Source organism: Oncorhynchus clarkii, chromosome 24 (assembly GCF_045791955.1).
Source record: "Oncorhynchus clarkii lewisi isolate Uvic-CL-2024 chromosome 24, UVic_Ocla_1.0, whole genome shotgun sequence".
Lineage (NCBI taxonomy): Eukaryota > Metazoa > Chordata > Actinopteri > Salmoniformes > Salmonidae > Oncorhynchus > Oncorhynchus clarkii.
Window position 1 is genome coordinate 27,307,901 of NC_092170.1, and position 13,244 is coordinate 27,321,144.

A 13,244-nucleotide genomic window follows, 5' to 3' on the forward strand; every position below is an offset into this window, starting at 1 on the left:
CTGTAACAGAAAACATTTTGAAATAAGTCAAGGGGTATGAATACTTTTTGAAGCCACTGTGAATACACCATCTACCAACAATATCAGGGGCGGTGAGTATGTGAGAGACAAAGAGAACTGGTTACACCATCAGAGGCAGATTCTGAGAGAGGGAGAACAGGAGAGAGGGAAGAGAAAATGACAGGTGTCAGGCCTGTTGATAAAAGCCAGCGAGGAGAGGAGTTATAGATTGGGAGGGAGGGAGGGAGGGAGGGAGGGAGGGAGGGAGGGAGGGAGGGAGGGAGGGAGGGAGGGAGGGAGGGAGTGAAGGGAGGGAGGGAGTGAAGGAAGGAAGGAGAGGGCGGAGATTGGGACTGGGAGAGACGGGTGAGATTCAGTGCCTGCGAGTTAGTGCTGTCCTCTCTCATTGATATTCTGAGCTCATGCCTCGCTGACAACTGCCCTCATCTCTCTCCTCCCCCACTCTCTCAAACACGCCCTAAAAGTGTGATGTCATCCTATATGGAGCACTTGGTCAGATGCCACTGTCAGTATCACTGCACCTCACCACCACTTACCCTCTCTTCAACCCTGATCCACATTTACTATTTAGCACAAAGAACATAAATACATATGAAACATTAGCGGAGAGAGCAGGAGTGGCCTCAACAATGGATGTGGTTCGGTTAGGAATAGAGGTTCAGATATACTATCACCAAGGAATCGCCAACCATCAGGGCATGATTAGTGCTTGTATTTACCATTCTTGTTTGGATGATGGTAACTTTTTAGTGCTGTTATTTTGGCATCTCCTCTCTTAGCAGTCTAGATTTGAAAGTGGGCGGTGGCAGGGCCTCCATTTTAATATCTCTGAGTGTTTACAGTAGTGACCCTGGCTGTGGGAGGATCTATAAATCATACTCATTATAAATGCACAGAAGGAAGCGGGAGAGAGCGAGGTTGGGGGATGTTCTCTTTATTTCTCCCCCAGGTGGCTGCCAAGGGTCGGGGGGGGGGGGGGGGGGGGGGGGTAATGTGCTAATGTTGTAAATTACTAATGTAGCTGGAAACAGAAGATTTTTTTATGGAATATCTACATGGACGTACAGAGGCCCATTATCAGCAACCATCACTCCTGTGTTCCAATGGCACGTTGTGTTAGCTAATCCAAGTTGATAATTTTAAAAGGCTAATTGATCATGAGAAAACTCTTCTGCAATTATGTTAGCAGAGCTGAAAACTGTTGTTCTGATTAAAGAAGCAATAAAACTGGCCTTCTTTAGACTAGTTGAGTATCTGGAGCATCAGCATTTGTGGGTTCGATTACAGGCTCAAAATGGCCAGAAACAAAGAACGTTCTTCTGAAACTCATCAGTCTATTCTTGTTCTGAGAAATGAAGGCTATTCCATGCGAGAAATTGCCAAGAACCTGAAGATCTCATTCAACGCTGTGTACTACTCCCTTCAGAGAACAGCATAAACTGGCTCTAACCAGAATATAAAGAGGAGTGGGAGGCCCCGGTGCACAACTGAGCAAGAGGACAACTACATTAGAGTGTCTAGTTTGAGAAACAGATGCCTCACAAGTCTTCATCTGGCAGCTTCATTAAATAGTACCCGCAAAACACCAGTCTCAATGTCAACAGTGAAGAGGCGACTCCAGGATGCTCGCCTTCAAGGCAGAGTTTGTCTGTCCAGTGTCTGTGTTCTTTTGCCCATCTTAATCTTTTATTTTTATTGGCCAGTCTTAGATATGGCTTTTTCTTTGCAACTCTGCGTAGAAGGCCAGCATCCCGGAGTCGCCTACTCACTGTGACCCCAAAGTTTTGAACAGTAGTGTACATCTTTGTAATGTAGCTAGGGTTAGGGAATGGATTTATACACTAATACTGGGAATTCCACACCCAGTCTTCAGTTGTCGTATACCCGAGCAACAACAGCATCCACAGTGTACACAAACAGAGATGGGTAAACATTTGTGGGATGGAGAGAGGTGTGGGATGGGTGGAGAGGAAGAGTGGAGGAGGCGTTGTGTGTGCAGGAGGAATGGAAAACGCAGTCTCATGCTATTGGTTGCCGATTGATAAGGAGGTCATCTGAAAGTCACACTCTCGCTCTCTCCCTCCCCTCTTATCCCTTTCTTCCCCTCTCTCTCTCTCTCTTATGAAACTCTCTCCGCAGACTGGAATTAAAACCAAGGCAATTAAAGCCAACCTGCTTGCGACTTGGTGTTCCGGCTCGTAATTTTTATTCAGCGTAATTAAAGTGTTATGGCGGCGACGGAAGCGAGATGGGGGGGTGAGTTAGAAGGGTATGGATGATTGATTGACGGCAAGAGTGAGAGTGAGAGTGAGGGAGAAGGGGATATATACAGAATTCACAGAGGCCAAAAGTCATTGCTTTGAGTTTGATTGGAAAGAGACAGAGAGAGAGAGGAATGGGCCAGAAAATGTTTAGTGGCACAGTTAGAGAGTGAGAGAGAAAGAGAGAGAGAAAGTGAGAGAGAAACGAAAGAGAGAAACGAGAGAGAAAGAGAGATAGAAAAGAGAACGAGAGAGAGAGGACAGGGAAAAGAAAGGGTGAAAAAGAGTAAAGCGAAGAGAGGTGTGGAGAAGTGAGAGGTAATGTGTAGACTTTAGAAGGGTTATCTGATTGGGAGGGGGGTGGCATGGGGCCTACTGGGATGACTAACGAGATGACCAGGTGAAGTAATTGCTTCTGTTGTGTCCTCATGTCCAATCAATTAAGACAGCCCTTAGTGCACCAGAGGGCCACAAACATAATTGTGTGTGTGCGCGTTTGTGTGCTTGCATGGTTGTGAGCATGTGCAGGCGCATGTATGAATTTATGACTGTGCTTATAGGTTAGTCTCTATGATCAGTCGTGAGCGTGTTTTCACTGTCTGGACGTATGTGCTTTTATGTCATCACAATCTTTACAAGTATTTGTGAGAGAGAGAGAGATAGAGTGAGTGAATGAGTGAGTGAGTGAGTGAGTGAGATAGAGAGTGAGATAGAGAGAGTGAGTGGAATGAGTAGAAGAAAGGAGGGGGGGTTAGAAAGACACTCTTTCTTTGGTCTCATCCCTCTATCTCCCTCCCTCTTTTCTTCCTAAGCCACTACACCAAATTCTATTATTGGGCCCAATAAAAGAGTGTGAAATGAAAACATAATCGGTTTTAATCCAGTGGTAAAGCTCCAGCCACCCGCTGACAAAGGGCTGATGAGCGAAGCGTCACTGGCTCATTAAGGAAAAAAGACAGGAGAAAACGCTCCTGCTAGAATAGGAATTCTCTCAGACAGAACCAAACCACCACCCCGTGGCGTGTGTGTGTGTGTGTGACATAGAGAGTGATAAGAGAGAGTGTGTGGTCTGTATAAGTGTGTGGATTCAAGCACACATGGTATGTCTAAGTATGAGCACGTATACAAGTGTTCATCCCGCAAACCGGGAACATTCCCTGGTCAGTAGCTAACATTGCCATTACAATAAGTTATAGTTATGGTTTTATCTAACATTAGGATGATAACATCCCACAAACACTCTATGAATGTTTTTGATAACAAACAAAAAAAATTATAATGTTTTACATTAAAGGGGCAATCTGCAGTTGCTTCATCCGTTTTGGACTTGAATGATAAAAAAAGAAACAGTGTTCATTTTCAGCAAACTTAACATGTGTAAATATTTGTATGAACATAACAAGATTCAACAACTGAGACATAAACTGAACAAGTTCCACAGACATGTGACTAACAGAAATGGAATAATGTGTCCCTGAACAAAGGGGGGTCAAAATCAAAAGTAACAGTCAAGATCTGGTGTGGCCACCAGCTGCATTAAGTACTGCAGTGCATCTCCTCCTCATGGACTGCACCAGATTTGCCCGTTCTTGCTGTGAGATGTTACCCAACTCTTCCACCAAGGTACTTGCACGTTCCCAGACATTTCTAGGGGGAATGGCCCTAGCCCTCACCCTCTGATCCAACAGGTCCCAGACGTGCTCAATGGGATTGAGATCCGGGCTCTTCACTGGCCATGGCAGAACAGTGACATTCCTGTCTTTCAGGAAATCACGCACAGAACGAGCAGTATGGCTGGTGGCATTGTCATGCTGGAGGGTCATGTCAGGATGAGCCTGCAGGAAGGGTACCATATGAGGGAGGAGGATGTCTTCCCTGTAATGCACAGCGTTGAGATTGCCTGCAATGACAACAAGCTCAGTCCAATAATGCTGTGACACACCGCCCCAGACCATGACGGACCCTCCACCTCCAAATCAATCCCACTCCAGACTACAGGCCTCGGTGTAACGCTCATTTCTTCGACGATAAACGCGAATCCGACCATCACCCCTGGTGAGACCCGGTACCGATCCTGTGCAGGTGTTGTTACACGTGGTCTGCCACTGCGAGGGCGATCAGCTGTCTGTCCGGTCTCCCTGTAGCACTGTCTTAGACGTCTCACAGTACGGACATTGCAAATCTGCAGTCCTCATGCCTCCTTGCAGCACATCTAAGGCACGTTCACGCAGATGAGCAGGGACCCTGGGTATCTTTCTTTTTGTGTTTTTCAGAGTCAGTAGAAAAGGCCTCTTTAGTGTCCTACATTTTCATAACTATGACCTTAATTGCCTACCGTCTGTAAGCTGTTAGTGTCTTATAGACTTTTCCACATGTGCATGTGGATGAATTGTTTATGGTTCATTGAATAAGCATGGGAAACAGTTTACAATTAAGATCTGTGAAGTTATTTGGATTTTTATGAATTATCTTTGAAAGACAGGTTTCTGAAAAAGGAATGTTTCTTTTTTTGCTGAGTTTATGTACCCATTGATTCTTATAAACATATAAGTGCCTCATGAGCTTAGTTCAACTCTTGTACACCAATCAGAACCCAAAATATAAACTTATTTTACTCAAATGTTTGTGAACAAAGTAAATGTAATACATTCACACTATAAAGCCTCAAAACATGATTAAAACTATAATTGTGTTATCATGGATGGTCAGCCCTTGCATCCATATTGTTGTCTATGAATTTCGGAGTGGTTACATTTCTCTAGCCCCATCCCTCAGCGTTTTACAGAAACAAGGGCGGGGTATCACGACTCCATTCTGTTGCTCCCTGCCTACAGACAGAAGCTAAAACAAGAAGCTCCCGCGCTGAGGTCTGTTCAATGCTGGTCCGACCAATCTGATTCCACGCTCCAACACTGCTTCCATCACGTGGACTGGGATATGTTTCGTATTGCGTCAAACAACAACATTGACGAACACGCTGATTCGGTGAGCAAGTTCATTAGAATGTGTGTTGAAGATGTCGTTCCCATAGCAACGATTAAAACATTCCCAAACCAGAAACCGTGGATTGATGGCAGCATTCGCGTGAAACTGAAAGCACGAACCACTGCTTTTAATCAGGGCAAGGTGACCGGAAACATGACCGAATACAAACAGTGTAGCTATTCCCTCCACAAGGCAATCAAACAAGCTAAGCGTCAGTATAGAGACCAAGTAGAATCGCAATTCAACGGCTCAGACACAAGAGGTATGTGGCAGGGTCTACAGTCAACCACGGATTACAAAAAGAAAACCAGCCCAGTCACGGACCAGGATGTCTTGCTCCCAGGCAGACTAAATAACTTTTTTGGCCGCTTTGAGGACAATACAGTGCCACTGACACGGCCCGCAACCACAACATGCGGACTCTCCTTCACTGCAGCCGAGGTGAGTAAAACATTTAAACGTGTTAACCCTAGCAAGGCTGCAGGCCCAGACGGCATCCCCAGCCGCGCCCTCAGAGCATGCGCAGACCAGCTGGCTGGTGTGTTTACGGACATATTCAATCAATTCTTATCCCAGTCTGCTGTTCCCACATGCTTCAAGAGGGCCACCATTGTTCCTGTTCCCAAGAAAGCTAAGGTAACTGAGCTAAACAACTACCGCCCCGTAGCACTCACTTCCGTCATCATGAAGTGCTTTGAGAGACTAGTCAAGGACCATATCACCTCCACCCTACCTGACACCCTAGACCCAGTCCAATTTGCTTACCGCCCAAATAGGTCCACAGACGATGCAATCTCAACCACACTGCACACTGCCCTAACCCATCTGGACAAGAGGAATATCTATGTGAGAATGCTGTTCATCGACTACAGCTCAGCATTTAACACCATAGTACCCTCCAAACTCGTCATCAAGCTCGAGACCCTGGGTCTCGACCCCGCCCTGTGCAACTGGGTACTGGACTTTCTGACGGGCCGCCCCCAGGTGGTGAGGGTAGGTAACAACATCTCCACCCCGCTGATCCTCAACACTGGGGCCCCACAAGGGTGCGTTCTGAGCCCTCTCCTGTACTCCCTGTTCACCCACGACTGTGTGGCCACGCACGCCTCCAACTCAATCATCAAGTTTGGGACGACACAACAGTGGTAGGCTTGATTACCAACAACGACGAGACGGCCTACAGGGAGGAGGTGAGGGCCCTCGGAGTGTGGTGTCAGGAAAATAACCTCACTCAACGTCAACAAAACTAAGGAGATGATTGTGGACTTCAGGAAACAGCAGAGGGAACACCCCCCTATCCACATCGATGGAACAGTAGTGGAGAGGGTAGTAAGTTTTAAGTTCCTCTGCGTACACATCACAGACAAACTGAATTGGTCCACCCACACAGACAGCATCGTGAAGAAGGCGCAGCAGCGCCTCTTCAACCTCAGGAGGCTGAAGAAATTTGGCTTGTCACCAAAAGCACTCACAAACTTCTACAGATGCACAATCGAGAGCATCCTGTCGGGCTGTATCACCGCCTGGTACGGCAACTGCTCCGCCCACAACCGTAAGGCTCTCCAGAGGGTAGTGAGGTCTGCATAACGCATCACCAGGGGCAAACTACCTGCCCTCCAGGACACCTACACCACCCAATGTCACAGGAAGGCCATAAAGATCATCAAGGACAACAACCACCCGAGCCACTGCCTGTTCAACCAACTATCATCCAGATGGCGAGGTCAGTACAGGTGCATCAAAGCTGGGACCGAGAGACTGAAAAACAGCTTCTATCTCAAGGCCATCAGACTGTTAAACAGCCACCACTAACATTGAGTGGCTGCTGTCAACACACTGACTCAACTCCAGCCACTTTAATAATGGGAATTGATGGGAATTGATGTAAAATATATCACTAGCCACTTTAAACAATGCTACTTAATATAATGTTTACATACCCTACATTATTCATCTCATCTCATACGTATATACTGTACTCTATATCATCTACTGCATCTTTATGTAATACATGTATCACTAGCCACTTTAAACTATGCCACTTTGTTTACATACTCATCTCATATGTATATACTCTACTCGATACCATCTACTGCATCTTGCCTATGCCGCTCTGTACCATCACTCATTCATATATCTTTATGTACATATTCTTTATCCCTTTACACTTGTGTGTATAAGGTAGTAGTTTTGGAATTGTTAGTTAGATTACTCGTTGGTTATTACTGCATTGTCGGAACTAGAAGCACAAGTATTTCGCTACACTCGCATTAACATCTACTAACCATGTGTATGTGACAAATAAATTTGATTTGATTTTAGCTATGGATTTCCGCTTTAAACAAACTCTTGAACAGGTCACTCTTGAAAAATACACTATCTAAATGGGAATAACATGTATAAACAATAAGGCTACCAGTCTGTTTGTGCCATCATGAGTGACAATGAGTTGACAGATCTGGGACCAGGCTAGTAAGATTGTAGATGATTGTAGAATTATCAGTATTATCATTGTATTTGAAACAAGATGAACACTGAATTTAACATATACAGAACAAGTGCTGCATTTCCTCCGTAAATGCGTAAACAGGCCGAGATTATATGGATAAAAGACGGCACTATTATACAAATAATACAAATCTTTCCATCAGCATCATGTTTTCCTCTGTGGTGTTTTACCACCTACGATAACGCCACTCTAACACTTCAGTCCTTCAGCAACAGATTAATAGATTTTGGTCAACTGCATCCTCAAGGTGAAAAGTTAACAGCAACGGAGCCTTGTTCCTCTAACAACTGGCCCAGTGGCAGTTTTAGCATTTGAGCTCCTGATGGTTATGATGACGACCTGTATAGGGGAAACTGATCCTAAGTCAGCTGTTCTGGATCGGTGTGTGAGTGGTGGTATTTGAAGACCCTTCCCAGCAAACTGAAAACATTCCCAGGACATTAGCTTACATTCTCGTTCAGTTCTAAATAAGGTTTGATCTAACAAAATGTTTTTTCTAAGAAAATGATTGACATTAAATATCCGTGGAATGTTCTTCTAATATTCACTCAAATTTACATATCTGTGACAACTACCACAGAACATTCCCCTGAGGTTCTTGTTAGGTTGCCAGGGAATGTAATAACACAATATTGCAGTAATGCTATAACAACATATTGCCTCAACAAAATGTGGGAGCAGTAGAAGGGGTTCTGAGAAAACATTACAGGAACGATCTGCTAACATTGTGTCACACCCTGACCATAGTTTGCTTTGTATGTTTCTTTGTTTTGTTTGGTCAGGGTGTGATCTGAGTGGGCATTCTATGTTGTGTGTTTAGTTTGTCTGTTTCTGTGTTTGGCCTGATATGGTTCTCAATCAGAGGCAGGTGTTAGTCATTGTCTCTGATTAGGAACCATATTTAGGTAGCCTGTTTGGTGTTGGGGTTTGTGGGTGATTGTTCCTGTGTTAGTATTTGTGCCACACGGGACTGTCTTCGGGTTTTCACTTTGTTGTTTTGGTTATGTGTTCATGTTCAGTTTTCTAATTAAAAAACCATGGACAACTGCGCAAAACCGTTACAGAATCACCCCCCACAACAGGACCAAATGGCGTGGTAACGGGCAACAGCAACAGCGGCGCAAAGAGGAATGGACATGAGACTATGTATTGGACGGCAAGGGTTGCTACACATGGGAGGAGATCCTGGCGGAAAAAAGATTGCCTTCCATGGGAACAGGTGGAGGCAGCTAGGAGAGCAGAGGCAGCCGGCAAGAGGAGCCGGCGATATGAGGGAACACGGCTGGCAAGGAAGCCCGAGAGGCAGCCCCAAAAGTTTATTGGGGGAGGCACACAGGAAGTATGGCGAAGCCAGGTAGGAGACCTGAGCCAACTTCCTGTGCTTACCGGAGGGCGAGAGAGACCGGGCAGGCACCGTGTTATGTTGTGGAGCGCACGGTGTCCCCAGTGCGGGTGCATAGCCCGGTGCGGTACATACCAGCTCCGTGTATCGGCCGGGCTAGAGTGGGCATCGAGCCAAGTGCCATGAAGCCGGCTCTATGCATCTGGTCTCCAGTGCGTCTCCTAGGGCCGGCTTACATGGCACCAGCCTTGCGCATGGTGTCCCCGGTTCGCCTGCATAGCCCAGTGCGGGCTATTCCACCTCGCCGCACTGGCAGGGCGACCGGGAGCATTCAACCAGGTAAGGTTGGGCAGGCTCGGTGCTCAAGAGCTCCAGTGCGCCTGCACGGTCCGGTCTATCCGGTACCACCTCCAACGCACCAGCCCTCCAGTGGCAGCCCCCCGCACCAGGCTGTCTCTCCGTCTCATCCTTACAGGTGCTCCCACCTGTCCAGCGCTGCCGGAGCCTTCCTCCTCTCCAGCGCTGCCGGAGTCTCCCGCCTCTCCAGCGCTGCCAGAGCTTTCCTCCTCTCCAGCGCTGCTGGAGTCTCCAGTCTGCCCAGTGCCGCCTGAGCTACCCGTCTGCCCAGCACCATCAGAGTCGCCAGTCTGCCCAGCGCCGCCTGAGCCACCCGTCTGCCCAGCGCCGCCAGTGCCGCCAGTCTGCCCAGCGCCGCCAGTGCCGCCAGTCTGCAAGGAGACGCCAGTGCCGCCAGTCTGCAAGGAGACGCCAGTGCCGCCAGTCTGCAAGGAGCCGCCAGTGCCGCCAGTCCAGTGGGTTCATTTAGAAGGGTCGCCGTGGTTAGGAGGCCACGGAAGAGGACAATGGGGCGGACTAAGACTATGGTGAAGTGGGGGCCACGTCCAGCACCAGAGCCGCCACCGCGGACAGATGCCCACCCAGACCCTCCCCAATAGGTTCAGGTTTTTCTAATTAAAAAACCATGGACAATTGCCGCGCTGCATTTTGGTCCGCCTCTCCTTCGACACAAGAAAACCGTTACACATTGATGATGATGTTATTCAAGACACCGTTAACAAACATCAGGGAATGGTCTCATAAAGTTAGTGTGATTTTATGACTTGATTTTTCCAGTAATGTTTCCCCTCAACATACGTCAGCAATATTTCCTGAATACAATGAAAGTGGTTATGAGAAAACAATATTTTAATGTTCCATTATGTTTATGTAGATGTTGTCCAACATATAATGTGAAGAAGTGGGGACCAGTATGGAGCTTATCTATTGTGTCACATAGGCTAAGAATTTCAAGTCTCATGGATAGAGTACTGTTTGTTTTAGTATATATGTGCATCTATTGACACGTTACCACAATCTGGCAGTCAATCATTTCCAATGCAATTTTATGATTCTATGAACACAATAATATAATTCTAAGAACATTGGAGAATGTTGGGTAAAACAGTTGTTGAACAGTCAACATCAGTGGCATGTTTTTTTTTATCCCTTCAGGACATATTTTGTGTTTTGGGAACCTATATCCTAATGTCCTCACACTGTTCCCACAACCTAATAAAATAAAATGTTTTGGGAACTTTTAGAGAACTTAAAAAGTGTATTCTGTGAACATTCTTGCAACATCAGAGGAATTTTCCATGCACCCTAATACAAACATTGTATAATCACCAGCACAACTGGACAGATTTTGTGTTATTAGAACTTTTGGGAGAAATGTTCATACACCTTTTTCTACAACTTAATGAAATGTTCTGGGAACATTCACTGAACCAATTTTGTTTTGCTGTGCAAACACAAACTGTACTGTAAGTATACTCATAAATGGGCACATATATACTTCATCACTTCATCTCTACCTGGAGTGGTTCTGTCACCAGAATCTTCCCACATGATGTTTATAGAAGCCTTAAGTAACCAGAATACTAAAGGAGGCCCGTAGTCACATTCAGATTGACATTTACTTGATCCATCTTACCACCTGTATTCTTAAAGTAGAGAAAAGGGGGAAATGAAAGCTGGAAACTTTGAACACAACCATCACCATCATAATAGAAAATGGTACAATTCTGACATCCTCTAAAATAATACTTCCTGTGTAGAAAGGCCTCCAACGCAAAAGTGGCAAATCATCACACATGGACATTGATTGTAGTCATGGAAACATTACATACCTGTTTTTCAGCAATATGCGCTACAAGTTTTTCATGCCGGTAGCACATTATGAGGTGAATCAATATCTTTACAAGGGTATTGAACAGACAATATGATATCCCTACACGGATAATGAACAGACCATATGATATCCCTACAAGGGTATTGAACAGACAATATGATATCCCTACAAGGGTATTGAACAGACAATATGATATCTCTACAAGGGTAATGAACAGATACAGTGCCTTGCGAAAGTATTTGGCCCCCTTGAACTTTGCGACCTTTTGCCACATTTCAGGCTTCAAACATAAAGATATAAAACTGTATTTTTTTGTGAAGAATCAACAACAAGTGGGACACAATCATGAAGTGGAATGACATTTATTGGATATTTCAAACTTTTTTAACAAATCAAAAACTGAAAAATTGGGCGTGCAAAATTATTCAGCCCCTTTACTTTCAGTGCAGCAAACTCTCTCCAGAAGTTCAGTGAGGATCTCTGAATGATCCAATGTTGACCTAAATGACTAATGATGATAAATACAATCCACCTGTGTGCAATCAAGTATCCGTATAAATGCACCTGCACTGTGATAGTCCCAGAGGTCCGTTAAAAGCGCAGAGAGCATCATGAAGAACAAGGAACACACCAGGCAGGTCTGAGATACTGTTGTGAAGAAGTTTAAAGCCGGATTTGGATACAAAAAGATTTCCCAAGCTTTAAACATCCCAAGGAGCACTGTGCAAGCGATAATATTGAAATGGAAGGAGTATCAGACCACTGCAAATCTAACAAGACCTGGCTGTCCCTCTAAACTTTCAGCTCATACAAGGAGAAGACTGATCAGAGATGCAGCCAAGAGGCCCATGATCACTATGGATGAACGGCAGAGATCTACAGCTGAGGTGGGAGACTCTGTCCATAGGACAACAATCAGTCGTATATTGCACAAATCTGGCCTTTATGGAAGAGTGGCAAGAAGAAAGCCATTTCTTAAAGATATCCATAAAAAGTGTTGTTTAAAGTTTGCCACAAGCCACCTGGGAGACACACCAAACATGTGGAAGAAGGTGCTCTGGTCAGATGAAACCAAAATTGAACTTTTTGGCAACAATGCAAAACGTTATGTTTGGCGTAAAAGCAACACAGCTCATCACCCTGAACACACCATCCCCACTGTCAAACATGGTGGTGGCAGCATCATGGTTTGGGCCTGCTTTTCTTCAGCAGGGACAGGGAAGATGGTTAAAATTGATGGGAATATGGATGGAGCCAAATACAGGACCATTCTGGAAGAAAACCTGATGGAGTCTGCAAAAGACCCGAGACTGGGACGGAGATTTGTCTTCCAACAAGACAATGATCCAAAACAGAAAGCAAAATCTACAATGGAATGGTTCAAAAATAAACATATCCAGGTGTTAGAATGGCCAAGTCAAAGTCCAGACCTGAATCCAATCGAGAATCTGTGGAAAGAACTGAAAACTGCTGTTCACAAATGCTCTCCATCCAACCTCACTGAGCTCGAGCTGTGCTTACCGGAGGGCGAGAGAGACCGGGCAGGCACCGTGTTATGTTGTGGAGCGCACGGTGGGGTGCATAGCCCGGTGCGGTACATACCAGCTCCGTGTATCGGCCGGGCTAGAGTGGGCATCGAGCCAAGTGCCATGAAGCCGGCTCTATGCATCTGGTCTCCAGTGCGTCTCCTAGGGCCGGCTTACATGGCACCAGCCTTGCGCATGGTGTCCCCGGTTCGCCTGCATAGCCCAGTGCGGGCTATTCCACCTCGCTGCACTGGCAGGGCGACCGGGAGCATTCAACCAGGTAAGGTTGGGCAGGCTCGGTGCTCAAGAGCTCCAGTGCGCCTGCACGGTCCGGTCTATCATAAATGGGCACATATATACTTCATCACTTCATCTCTACCTGGAGTGGTTCTGTCACCAGAATCTTCCC